We start from the raw sequence: 14,778 nt of genomic DNA, 5'->3' as shown, positions 1-14,778 counted from the left end.
CCAGTGCATATTTTTAACATGCAGCACTCTTGTGTTAGAGACTTCCTCAAGTTTACAGACTGAGTAAATGGTGGGAATTTATCTAGCAGCCTTATGATTTACAGGAAACCAAACAATTAATTAATAAGTAACATTACTGGCAAACTGTGCACATGAGTAAAGTAATTTACTCCATTAATACTAATGCAAACGTATTAATATGTTGACTGACATATTTACAAGTTATTTCATCCATTCATACAGTATATTCAATATGTATCCATACCACTCAGTTCTGTGAAGAAAAGGCCAAACTAGTCCTGGCAGCATGGGCTGCATGGTAGGAACAAATCCTGCATCTTTTCATTGTTGGGGACACGCATACTTATTCTTGCTCATAACAGAACCAATTTATGAGTTGCCAATTAATGTGAGGATGGGATGTAGGAAGAAAACAGGTACATTATATAGCCTGAGGAAAAACCTATACAGAAATATAAAGAATGTGAAAACTTCACAGTCGCACAGGTCCAGATTGAAAGCTGATCTTCTGAAGATCTGAAGAAGTAGCACTAACCATTGTGTTACAATGCTATTCTTTACTCATGAAATTTCATTTATATGTTTACACTCAATTTTAACAAAATTTTGTATTATTATACGTTAGCTCCCCATGTCAAGAACAGCCATTGCCACTAATCATTAAATTACCTTCTAGAAAGAAACATCAAGAGTAGTGTACCCTCCACTGCAGTATGACCAGCCTAAAGAATGCCAAATTCATAATACCATCTAAGACTTACTGTTTCAGAGGAGCTTGGGATGTGGGTGGCAGAAAATAAAAAGAAGTTAAACCGTACAAGCATAACTCAATAATAGCTCCTGCCATCTCAACTTCTTAGAGGAAAAGCTGTGTAGCTTGAATCTCTGATTAAGTCACTGGAGCAATATAATCATGCAGCCTGCTCATCATGGTCTTGTACATTAATATTTTCAAAGGCTGCACTTCAGTGTTCATGGAAAAATAAAAAATTGCTTTAAAAGCAGGCAATAAGATGGTAAAAAGGGGGGCTAGTTGAGAAAGATTTTCTCCATTATTGGACACCTGCTACTGTGCTTCAAAATGTTCATACAATTTTATATTCAACAGCACCATCTACTGGACTGTACAAACCACTCTTGTGTTCAGCCACAAGGCTGGTCTCATTATCAAAAGAAAAGCAGCAAGGCAGTCAAGGGCTTGTAAAAGCACAAACATGGTACTTGCCTAGCTAGACTTTTCAAGGTCATGGAATAAGCTACCAAGAAAAGCAGTCAAGAAATCGGATTTACTACTGACATACCAAATCAAAAACATTTACGACTGGTATGGTATGCTTTCTGAGCTTTCCGCTCAGATTTAATTAGTTACAAGCTTACATGTTTGCCATTGTAATGTCACACGACTAATCAGCAACAGCTTCAATTCAACTACTTTTTTTTGTCTTGTTTCCATATCCCAAAGGAACTCTAAAACAGAATTTTACATTCAGCAGACTATTATTCCTTCTTTCTTTGTACTACACTGTCAAAATAATTTATACTCTTCTGGGTGTTGAATGTGAAGCAGTGTCATCCATGTTCAAAACATTTACAGCTGTTTTATTTTATCCTGTTTAACCTTCTAAGAACATCTCCAAACCACTTGAGAGATGAGAGGCACATCATCAAAGGACAGGGTAGGTGGCATCAAGAAAACTAGTTTATGAAAAAATATGCCTTTCAACATTTAACTGATGCAGAGTTAAAGAAAGACTGGTGGGTCACAGTGGTTCTGTGTCTCATGTGTTATTTTTTAAATTAACTTGTGTACTAAAATCAGAGTATATTGCATCTCTATAAGTTAAAAAAAAGGATTCTTGAAGATGCATTGAAATTAACTTAAGAAAAATAGTAGCAGTCAATTGAGTGGCTGTATTTGTGAAAAGAAATCAGTTTGTCAGAGTGCAAGGAGAGAGAAAGTATCCAAGCCTTCCAGTTTCACCGATGTCACAGAAGTATGACAGCATTTATCAAAAGGCAAACGGCACATATGAAAAATCTGTTACAGCTGCCAGTTGCTGTTTAAGAACCAAATGCTGTATAGGCTCACAAATCAATACGTGCCCTTCGAGCTTTTAAGTATGCGAAGCACCGTGCAGCATGTCGTTTCAGGAAGCAGCTGCACAAAAGATAGCAACGTGAAGATAATCTTTCAGCATTTTTAGACGAGCGTCCGTATCGTCTAGGTTTGCGAACAGCCCCCCTGCTTAATCCCCCTACGTCAAGATCAGAGAAAGTCAGCGCAAGAGAAAGAGAAAAGTAAGCTGGGTAGCTTCTCAGCCATCTGCCAATAGCGTCCCTTGTATGAAATCAACTGGGCAAACCAACTGAGGAAGCATGTACCAGAAATTAAAAGACCCATTGTCTGCAGAAACCCGCGAAGCAGCGAAAACTCCGCGATATATATTTAAATATGCTTACATATAAAATCCGCGATAGAGTGAAGCCGCGAAAGGCGAAGCGCGATATAGCGAGGGATTACTGTAAAGATTATTCGCCACCTTGGACTTTTTCCTATTTTATTGTATTACGGCCCTGAACCACATGATGCATTTAACTGAGATTTCTTGACACTCATCAACACAATGTCTTCTATAATGGTACGGTAAAAAAAATCTATATGACAACACAATAAGATGTGAAACAGTCTAAGAGTAAGCATTTTTTATAGACAGTGTAAAATATATATTTGCTAAAATAAGGTTACTTTTACGATATATGACAAAACCTACCTTACATTATAGTACTGCTACGTTATCAACACTGCAGTTTTAAGGATCAGATCAATCAAAAAAAATAAGTAAAATAACTTTGTAATATTCATAGAATCATTTGAGGCTCTCTATCTCTGAATTGGACTTGGTACTTCAATATTGATTGCCAAAGGAAATATGTTTGATGCTTATAGACTTTCAGGGATGGGAAATGCTCATGTATAGGGATTATGGAATTCATAAATTAATTCTCTTGTTTTGATGACTACTGAGAAATGAAGTCCTCTTGGCATTGCTGCCACAAGAAAAAGCAACACTGCACCCTAAGAGTCTAACAAGACAGATGACTTCACTTTCTCTTTCCATGGAAAACAGCAAATGCACACTGGGAAAAAGACAAAGCTATCCTCATACAGTTCCCAACCTGATGACTGTCAGTATTATGATACCAACAATCAGCGTCATTCTCTTCATCATCACCAAGGTGGTCCTCAACTAGGCAAACACTGACATTTGTGTGGGTCCCCAGATTTATTAATTTTCTATTATAGTCTCTCTTTCCTGAAACCCCTGATTTATGGGATGTATTCCCCTTGCCCGCTAGTTGGGCTGCTACCATTCAAGCATCTAGACATATGCAGCTTATGGAGATCTTAAAGACACAGAATTTGAGTATTTGAATGCAAACACACACACATACTGTATATATACAGAGGGAGAGAGAGGGGATCGAGAGAGACATTAATAGAGTAGGTCCTGAGTAGAAGGCAGCTTGCCCGCCAATAAAATCCTGTGCTGCCTTCCTCACCCTCTGCAGGGCTTTACAGTCTTGTGCTGAGAAAAAAGGTTGTTGTGTAACCAGCAAGAACAGACTTTACAGTGCACAAGTAGAAGTGTGTGAGAACAGAGGCACTGGTGAGCATTCTCGCCAACACTGAAAATGTGTTGTGTCCACTAGTCATCAGAGATGGTCATTTCAATGACATCTTTCCCAAAATGTATCTAATAATGCTCATGAACTAATGGGGACAAAAATTTAATCAAAACCTCATGACCTGATATGTTCTGGAAATTAAAAAATAAATTAGGCAGTGATAGAAAGTGACCTGTGGTTGTGTGTATTATGGCAAAGTGATTGCAAATCCAAGTGACATGGCAGAAACGGAAGAAGAACTACAACATCTGCTAAGCATCAAGCAAACCACAGAAGCTGTGTCGAAGAACACCATAATAATAATAATAATAATAATAATAATAATAATAATAATAAGATGAAGAACAACATCTGCTGAGAATCAAGTGTGGGACGCGGAATGCAATAAAGACAAAGGACTGAAAGAAGCAAATAGGTTGTGTCAACCAGATAGACATGATCCGTAGTCATGTTTTAATGACAAAGTGAGAAAGAAAATAAGTGATAACCACCATAATTGAAGAAAGACAAAGTAGAGCAAATGACAGAAGGTGATGAAGAACGAGAAGGAATAAGCAGACAAGACACTGAAGAACACAGACAAAAGAAAAGTAACCCTGAAATGCTCTGGAAATTCAAAACACTAGTCTCAGCAACCGTGTGGTGACTTGACTGGTGGCCACTGTACCTGCAAGCCCATTTATTGATAACACCCCAAGACATGTTACATACATGTTCAGAATCCATGATCAAGAATAGTGTTTATTGATCATCAAACTTTGTTACATGTAAATAAAGGACAGCAAAGTGACTTATGGTCCTGTGTTTATGACAAACTGATCACAAAATAATGTGCTAGCCACCATAATAACAGAAAGAAAAAGAACAGCAGAGACATCTTCTGAATGTCACTTAAATTGAAGAAGGCTACTAAGTGACCAAGAATGAGAAAGATTAAGACGACAAACCACTGAACCACACAGTAATCTTGAATACAGGATACGGACTACATTAAGTAATCTTGAACTCAGGATACAGACTGCAAGAATGCCCTAGACACAGAAATGCACAGTGACTATCGAGAAGATCGTCAAACACTCAAAATGTCTGAGCATATGAAAGTATTGCTTTAATATCCTCACATTGTTGTTTCTTTGAAAATCATTATTGACAAAGTTACATCAGCAATGTTATCACTGTCAAGTTTTTTTTAATGATGAAAACCAAAAGTGTGGTCAAAATACAAAAGAATTGCATGCTTCAAATGAGCCACCAGAAGTAATGAAATAAATTATGACTTCCAGAGGAACTGAAAGAAGTAACTATTTACAAAGCACTAAAAAGTGTCAAGATTTCATCATCTTTAACTTGGTTTTTAACTGCATTTTATTTTAGGAAAATAGGTCCAAATGCTTGTTTCGCTTGTGGTTGGTCGGCAAGTTGGCAAACATCCGCCACTTCGATCCCCGAGGGGGGGTATAGTGAGAGTGTATGCCTGATGAGCCCAGAATTAGGGCAAAACACGTGTCGCATACTCTTTGCATTATTTGACAGTAAACTATGCAATATACAGTATATATATATGTATGTATATATATATATATATATATATATATATATATATATATATACACACACACAATATATATACATGCAATATTTGTTTTGAGAAATCATCTAGGCACAAGAGACAAAATGTTTCCAAAAGGGGACACCTTAGCCAAACAGTAATAATGCTGCAATGCTATGGGATATGATATCTAAACTTGGTACAAAGATAGCTGACAAATTGGGTTTGAATCATAAAATGTTTTGGATATGTACTGTAAAATCCAGTTATCTGGAGAGAAATCCCTAAAGCATTCAACATGTTTTGTGTTTTATTTAGTTGACATTGGTGTAGAGAAAAGCCAAGCAAAATGACACCTTTTATTGGCTAACTAAAAAGATTACAATATGCAAGCTTTCGAGGCAACTCAGGCCCCTTCTTCAGGAAAGATGTAATACAGAGACTGGAGTTCCCTGTGTTTATATACACACTCTAGGACAAGAAACAACATTGGTAAATCTTTAAATGAGAAATTTTAAATGTAAAAAATTAATAGATTCATTCAGGCTAGGGTTAATTTAACAAGAGAGAGAAAAACAATGTATGGTCAAGATCTTTAGATAAGATAACTGTCCAACAAAGTCTTTTGAAGTTTGTAATGAGTTTTTCAAAACAATGTGGATCTGTAGACAGGTTGTCTGTCATTCTGAGAGATGTAAACAATCCTCATATCTGGCCATAAAACTCTTGTCTTTTATTCAAGCCATGTTGTAATGCATTAAATTTTAGCATGAGTTTAACTTCCCATTCTTTTCTCTCTTGCTGTGTTTTGAAGTTGCCCATAAGCACTGTGACTTTAAAGTCCCTCTCATAGTGTCCATGGCTGTTGAAGTGGGCCGCTACAGGAACATCTGTGTTGCCATGTTTAATGTGGAACCTGTGTAAATTCATTCTCTGGCGGAGTGTTTGTCCAGTTTCTCCCACATAGAGTGTAGTGCCAAGACATTTCATGCAGAGAATTAGGTAGACTACATTAGATGATCTGCAGGAAAATGATCCCTTTATGTGATGTTCAAGTCGTCAGTGTGGTATAACTATATGGTCTGTATCATAAATATGTGCACATGTTTTGCATCTTTTGATATTGGTGTAAAGAATACTTTCTATTCGATAGTCATTTGTGACTCCTTTATTACTCATAGTAATGCCAAAAACCTCTTAAAATATAAGGAATTAAATGCTGAAGTTAGGGGCATCATTTGAAATAATCCAGATTACTGCATATATTGCCACTAAATGTCTCAAGGTTTTAGACAGTTAACATTTCCACAATTAGCTCAAAGCATGCTACTCTGAACATTAATTGTAAGAGCTGTTGGGCATACTTTATAAAATGTAGAAATGTAGAATAAATAAATAACTGGATTGAAAAAAACAGGGTCCTCTAACCTATAGATATTTTTTCTGAAAAAACATTTGTGAAATTCCAAATTTTCTGTGATGTAAACCTTTAAGAATTCATATACCATTTCAGGACAAAGATTACTTAGATCACTTGTTGAACCCTCTACTCCCTTCTACTTGTTGTTAGGTAAGATTGATGGCTGGAGATTCTAACATATTCCTGTAAATGTTGCTTGTAATATGGTTCTACATGTAGAAGCATTGTGGACTCTGTGTCACGTAAGGGGTTAAAAGGCTATAGTTGCTTGGATCAGTGGATGTCGTTCTATTGAGGTATAGTAATATGTTCTAAGTTCTCAAGACTTTTTTGCTTCATAGTTTAATACTTATTATTTTCGACTCTACTAACCTCTCAAATGCCTTTTTCTGTGACCTTTCACTTATAGTATTAAGCCTTAACATCCTCTGTCTGATTTTTTGTCACCTTCCTGATCTATTATAACAGATTTAACTGAAATCCAAAGATGTAGCCAGGTGCATTGATAAATAATTTAAGACTGAATTTTCAATGGCCGCTAAAATGAATGGGTACTCAGTTTTAATTAGAAAGGAATTAAAGTTTAAAATCCTGGACTACAGGAGAAAAAGAAAGGTAATTTTTCAGACTATTCAACTAAACTGAAAGAGATTGTGCATCCAGTCTGCAAGACTGTACTTCCTACTGAACTATTGCAACAGTTTCCTTTGCTCAAATTCTCAGCCTACCTGTGAATTTATGCCAGAATTGTTAGAAACCTTCCTCTTACTATTCTTTCTTCTCTTAGTAGAAATGTATTGTACCCTATAGAAGCCGCTCCCACATTGAGATAGCAGCATAGGCTTTCTCTTCTGTTAATTCTTTCACTGAGCAATTTATATTCTTTTCATTCCACCACAAATCTAATCAGCGTCTAAATATTTAGACAATGGCAAAGTCAGATTACTCTATCAGTATCAGAATCACTTTTAGCTGCCAGTACTTAATATACTGGAATTTAACATGGTAAGCTTTGGAGCAGCTTAAACCGTAAAACACCATCCAATACAAATGATGTAAATAACAAAAGTTAAAAAAAAAACATTGTAAACAGTAGGAGAGTAGTGCAATTATGAAAGAGATGTGCAAATGATGATGTCCAAGTGAAGGTGTCAAGTATCTAAGAAGCCAAGCATCTAAGATTCTTTTCCCAGCAGAGGAAAACCACACAAGCATGAGAAAAACATGCAAACTACAAACAAAAGGCTGTCAGGCCAGTTTCCTCCATTACAGTAATCCCTCACTTATCGCGGGAGATAGGTTCCAAGGCTGACCACGATAACTGAATTTCCGCGAAGTAGGGACACAATATTTATTTAATTATTTAACGTGTATTTGGACGTTTTCAAACCCTCCCTGTATTGTTTACAACCCACCCTTTACTCTATTAATAACAGGGACAACTGCTAAGCAATATGAAATCGGTAGATAAGTTTACACTTACTGTATAGCGAAGTACACGTAGCTATATATGACGTGATGATGGTGATGAATATGCTGTGCAGTAAAAATGATGACGATGAAGGTGATGATGACTTTTACTGCGCAGCCGATGACTGTATTTAACGTCTCTTCAGACGGCGGTGCCATTTCCTGAGGCACCTCCTCCACGGTGTCCGAAGGTGTATCCGTAGTAGTAGTAGCAGGAACTGGCTCTTTTTTGCGAGGCTGCAAAAACATTGTGATCGGCAGTTGCTGCCGCTGCTTCTTTTTCCGGTCGAAGAGCAGCTTGTAGGTGGTCATGACGTCGTCGACCTTGTTTTGCCAAGATTCCAAAAGCAGATTACATCCAGACTACTGCCTTATCATGTCCACTTGCAACTCGTTTTGCGCCCTGATTAAAGGACACTGCGGCCGTAGATCTTATATGCTTTTCCTCTTTTTTAAATAAAAAGAATCGTGGACTCATTGATGCTGTAATGGTGTCCTGCAGCGGTGTAGCTGTTCCCTTCCTTCAACATATCCAAAACTTTTTACCTTTTCTGCAATCATTTGCATCTTCTGTTGGTGCTTGGACACGGCCCCTGAAGCAGGAGCACGTTAATGCTGAATGAGTGAGATGAGACTTCCTGGTTAATGCAGCACTCCGTCGCTGAGCCAATTAGTAGCACACAGGAACTTAACTGTGTGCTCTGATTGGTTAGCTTCTCAGCCACCCGCCAATAGCATCTCTTGTATGAAATCAACTGGGCAAACCAACTGAGGAAGCAAGTACCAGAAGTAAAAAGACCCATTGTCCACAGAAACCCGCGAAGCAGCGAAAAATCCGCGTTATATATTTAGATATGCTTACATATAAAATCCGCGAAGTCGTGAATCCGCGAAAAGTGAACCGCAAAGTAGCGAGGGATTACTGTATTCTAAAATTTTATTCTTTTCATATCTTTTTCTTTAAGCACATTATTTTTAAAAAGTGCTTCAACACACAAAGCATGTATGGTGAATGTACAGTTGTGCTTGAAAGTTTGTGAACCCTTTAGAATTTCCTATATTTCTGCATAAATATGACCCAAAACATCATCAGATTTTCACTCAAGTCCTAAAAGTAGATAAAGAGAAACCAGTTAAACAAATGAGACAAAAATATTGTACTTGGTCACTTATTTATTAAAGAAAATGATCGAATCTATACTAATAAATGGCAAAGCCCTCACTGACTCACTCACTCACTGACTGACTGACTGACTGACTCATTCATCACTAATTGTCCAACTTCCCGTGTAGGTGGAAGGCTGAAATTTGGCAGGCTCACTCCTTACAGCTTACTTACAAAAGTTAGGCAGGTTTCATTTCGAAATTCTACGTGTAACAGTCATAACTGGAACCTACTTTTGTATACTGTATACGGCCATAGCGGGCAGCTTGGTCGCCGTGTGAGGCGGTTGCGCCTTGCGTCTTGCATCATCACACCTCCCTGCGGCTGCTGCGGAAATCACCACGCCTCCCACGTAATTGACTGCCTGCCCATATAAAGCCGTTCTTCGCTGCGGTGTGTGAATTCCTTTCCTTGCTTTGCCAAGGAGGCATTCTTTTCAAAGCTTATCCACAGTTTTATAAACGAACGAGATATAAGGCCGTCCTTTTTCCTTGCTTCGCCAAGGAAGATAAGGCGCTCTGCAGTTTTTTTGTGAAGCGGTCTTTACACATCTTTTTCGCTGTGTTATAAACGAACGCCATATAAGGCACATTTCATCCACGGGTTCTCCGCTGTTTTATTGTTCATTTGATAAGATTGTTATAGTTATTGTGTAGATATTTTACACTTAGTTTATTGTTCACGTACCCATTTCATTTATTTAATCCGCGGCTTCGTGGCTTCTCTGCTGTTGTTTTCTTCGTTTATATATTTGAATCCCTTTCTTTGCCTGACTGCCTGCTCATATAAGGCGCTCCGCAGTTTATAAGGCACATTTAATCCACGGGTTCTCCGCTGTTTTATTGTTCATTTGTTAAGATTGTTATAGTTATTGTGTAGATATTTTACACTTAGTTTAGTGTTCAAGTACCCATTTTCTTTATTTAATCCGCGGCTTCTCTGCTGTTGTTTTCTTCGTTTATATATTTGAATCCCTTTCTTTGCCTGACTGCCTGCCCATATAAGGCGCTCCGCAGTTTATAAGGCACATTTAATCCACGGGTTCTCCGCTGTTTTATTGTTCATTTGTTAAGATTGTTATAGTTATTGTGTAGATATTTTACACTTACTTTACTGTTCACGTACCCATTTCCTTTATTTAATCCGCGACTTCTCTGCTGTTGATCAAGTACCTATTCCTTTATTCTTCCAACTCTACCCCTATTAAAATGTCTATCGAGGTGATCACCATCAATCAAAGAACTATCACTTACCGAGTGGTGTGTATGCCCGGAGATGGCGCCTGCCTTTTCCATTCTCTGTGTTACATATTGCACGGACATATCAGGCTCACTTTTGATATCCGCAGGGACATTGTGTCTTATGTATTAAATGACTGGGACAGGTTCAAAGTGTGGACTGATGATGGTACAGGAGATAATTATACTACACAGGAGCACTATAAGACTGAAATGCTTAAGCCCTTCACCTATGGTTCTGCATGTGAGTTGATGGCTGCCGCTGAATTGTTTGGTTGTCGCTTTCAAGTATACCGAAATGGCCAAATATTTTACACCTTTGGAGAACCGTCAATGCCTCTTAAACATCTTAGATTCTCAGGTGATGATTTGAGTAGTGGACACTTTGATGTTTATGAATATTTCAACTCTCAAAAGATGGATGCGAACTTATTGATGAAGCCAGTTGTATGCTTATATCGATTGACACATACCGAATGTCAGTTCAACGCAAATCCAGCTCGAGTCGATTATGACAGCAGCAATCCAAGCTGTGAGAACACAGTAAAAAGGAGGCGTATCAGACGTCCTGGTAGATTTTCTGATGCAGCTAGACGGAAGCAACTTCGTGCAGCTGCCGCCAAATACTCGCACAAAAATCCACAAGTTAATAAACACGCTGTGGCTAAATACTCAGAAGCAAATCCACAAGTTCATAGGGACGCTGTGGCTAAATACTCGCAAGCAAATCCACAAGTTCATAGGGACGCTGTGGCTAAATACTCGCAATCACATCCACAAGTTAATAGGGACGCTGTGGCTAAATACTCGCAAGCACATCCACAACTTAATAGGGATGCTGTGGCTAAATACTCGCAAGCACATCCACAAGTTAATAGGGATGCTGTCGCTAAATACTCGCAAGCGAATCCACAAGTTCATAGAGACGCTGTCGCTAAATACACGGAGGCAAATCCACAAGTTAATAGAGCTTCTGTTTCTAGATACGATCCAAATAATGAAAAGCGGCTCATACGAAAACAACAGGTTTGGCTCAAAAAAGCCAATTGTGGATTTGCGTACGACCCAAACATACATTATGAGTCTGACAAAACAGTACACATTGGATCCATGGATGTTCACTGTAACTATTGTCAAGCTCAGAAGTGGAAATGCGAGTCTCCTGGTTTGTGCTGTAACGGTGGTAAAGTCTCTCTCACTCCTTTACGTAAGCTTCCTGACCTTCTTGAGGGCCTGTTAAATGGCGAACATCCTCAAAGTGAGCATTTCTTGAACAATATTCGAAAGTACAACAGCGCATTTCAAATGACGTCATTTGGTGCTAAACAAATCGTTGAGGGAAATTTTATGCCTTCATTTAAAGTTCAGGGACCAGTGTATCACTTGATTGGCAGTCTTTTACCTATGCTGAGTGAGGAACACAAATTTTTGCAAATTTATTTTGTCGGGGATGATGAAAAGGAAGCACAAATCCGCTGCGCTAATTTTTCTGGACTTAACATACCCCTGGTCAAGCAATTACAAAAAATGCTCCATGACTGTAACACTTACATCCAGGACTTCCACTCCACAATGGACAGTATTTCAGATGATGACAAAGACTTCAAAGTTGTCATTCACGCAGACAAAAAACCATTACATGCACACAAAGGCAGATTTAATAAACCCACAGTTCATCAAGTTGGTGTTGTCATCGTTGGGCAAACGTTCAACAATAGAGATATTGTCTTGAAAACCAGAGACAATAAACTACAACGCATTAAAGAAACCCACAGATCCTATGATGCACTTCAATATCCTCTCATGTTCTGCTATGGTGAAGACGGCTATTCTGTGTCTATACCTCAAGTTCATGCTACCAGTAAGTTACCTATGAACAAAACCGTCTCTGCAGCAAACTTCTATTCATACCGCTTATGATCAGACAACATCATGATAATACTACCCTTTTCTTCCGAACTTTATTAAATCAGTTTTTAGTTGATATGTACGCAAAAATTGAATCCGAAAGACTAAATTAAATCAGACTAAATCAGAAAAAACTACGAGCTGAAAATTACGTTCACTTAAAAAAGATGCTATTGACAAAAACGACACTGATTTAATAGAACTTGGTCAAGCTGTGATATTACCATCTTCCTTCACTGGAGGACCTCGCTTTATGCACGAGCGTACACAAGACGCAATGACATACGTACGTCATTATGGCCGCCCTGACGTATTCATCACATTTACTTGCAATCCTAAATGGCCTGACATCACTGAAATTCTCCTTCCACGTCAAAAACCTCACGATCGCCACGACCTTATCAGTCGTGTATTTCATCTGAAGATTCGCAAAATGATAGACTTGCTCACGAAGAGTAACATTTTCGGCTGTACAAATTGCTACATGTACACCATAGAGTGGCAAAAGCGAGGTATTCCCCATGCACACATTCTATTGTGGATAAAAGATAGGATTAAACCAGCTCTCATCGATGAAGTCATCCGTGCGGAAATTCCTGATCCACAGACTGACCCTGCCCTACACAAAATAGTAAAATCCACCATGATTCACAGCCCATGTGGACCTCATAATATCAACTCACCCTGCATGATCAACAGAATATGCACTAAGAAGGACCCGCGTCCGTTCATCTCAGAAATTCAGACCGGAGAAGATGGTTACCCTCAGTACCGCCGGCGCGCACCTGCTGATGGAGGTCATACAATTAACATCAAAGGAGTAGATATCGACAACAGATGGGTGGTCCCCTATAGTCCTGTGCTGTCCCGCTTCTTCAATGCTCACATCAATGTCGAATTTTGCACTTCAGTAAAATCAATCAAATACATCTGCAAGTATGTTAACAAGGGAAGTGACCAGGCAGTATTTACAATACAAAATGAAAATGACGAGGTATCTCGATACGAAGCTGGTCGTTACATTAGTAGCTCTGAAGCAGCCTGGCGCATTTTCTGTTTTCCCATTCACGAACGTTTCCCTCCGGTCATTCATCTTGCTGTGCATCTTGAGAACGGACAAAGAATTTATTTCACAGAAGCCAACGTTGCCGATAAAGTACACAATCCACCACAAACCACCCTTTTAGCATTCTTTGACCTTTGTAAACACGATGATTTTGCAAAACAACTTCATTATAATGAAATTCCATCATATTATGTGTGGGCAAACAACATGTTTCGTCGAAGGAAACAGGGCAACCCTGTACCAGGACATTCGGGAGTGAAAAAGGATAATGTACTGGGACGGGTCTACACTGTACACCCGAATACCATCTTCGACTGCTGCTCAACAAAATCACAGGTCCCACACCTTTCAAATCTCTCAGAACAGTTGATGGTGTCCTACATCCGACCTATAAGTCAGCCTGCAGGGCACTCAGTTTATTACATGACGATATCAACTGGGACGAGACTCTACAGGAAGCTGCTCTGTCTCGCTCACCTCAAAAGATCTGTGAACTGTTTGCTGTCATGTTGGTGTTCTGCCAAATGGAAAACCCCTTAAACCTATGGGAAAAACATAAAGACAGCATAGCAGAAGATATTAGGAGACAGACTGAAAGAGATCATATACGAACAGAAGTCCACCAGTGGTTAAATTTGTTCTATAACAACTGTCTACAGTTGCTTGAAAACTACATAATTGGTATTGGAGGTCAATAACTTCATCATTACGGTTTGCCTTCACCTTTAACAGAACTGGCACAACTTACGTCAAATCCCGAGTACTTGAAAGAGACATCTTACAACACCTCGCAATTGGCCAATATAGTCACAAATAACAAGCGTTTGCTAAATAGTGACCAAAAGTCAGTTTATGACCAAATCATGAGCAGCGTTGCGTCAGCCACTGGCACGGTGTTTTTCCTTGATGCTCCAGGAGGAACTGGTAAGACATTCCTAATAAACCTTCTCCTTGCAAAAATCCGAGCAAAACATAACATTGCCATAGCTGTGGCTTCTTCTGGCATTGCTGCAACTCTTCTAGAGGGTTGCAGAACTGCTCATTCAGCTTTCAAGCTGCCTCTGAACCTCAACCATACTGAATCCCCCATGTGTAACATATCAAAGCAGAGCAACATGGCTGAAGTGCTGCGACATTGTCAGCTTATTGTCTGGGATGAATGCACTATGGCACACAGAGCAGGTATTGAGGCGACAGGACCCTCCAAGACATCCGAAACACCAACAAACTTATGGGAGGCTTGACAGTGTTACT

The 14,778-nt window shown here is 38.9% G+C and overlaps 1 protein-coding gene across 1 annotated transcript in view; it reads right to left on the bottom strand.

Moving 5' to 3' along the window:
- Nucleotides 1-14,778, bottom strand: part of nphp4 (nephronophthisis 4) — a 735,573-nt gene that overhangs the window by 315,991 nt on the left and 404,804 nt on the right. The gene's annotated exons all lie outside the window — the stretch shown is intronic.

The sequence above is a fragment of the Erpetoichthys calabaricus genome, chromosome 8 (assembly GCF_900747795.2).
Source record: "Erpetoichthys calabaricus chromosome 8, fErpCal1.3, whole genome shotgun sequence".
Lineage (NCBI taxonomy): Eukaryota > Metazoa > Chordata > Cladistia > Polypteriformes > Polypteridae > Erpetoichthys > Erpetoichthys calabaricus.
This window is presented reverse-complemented; position numbering and strand designations above follow the sequence as displayed.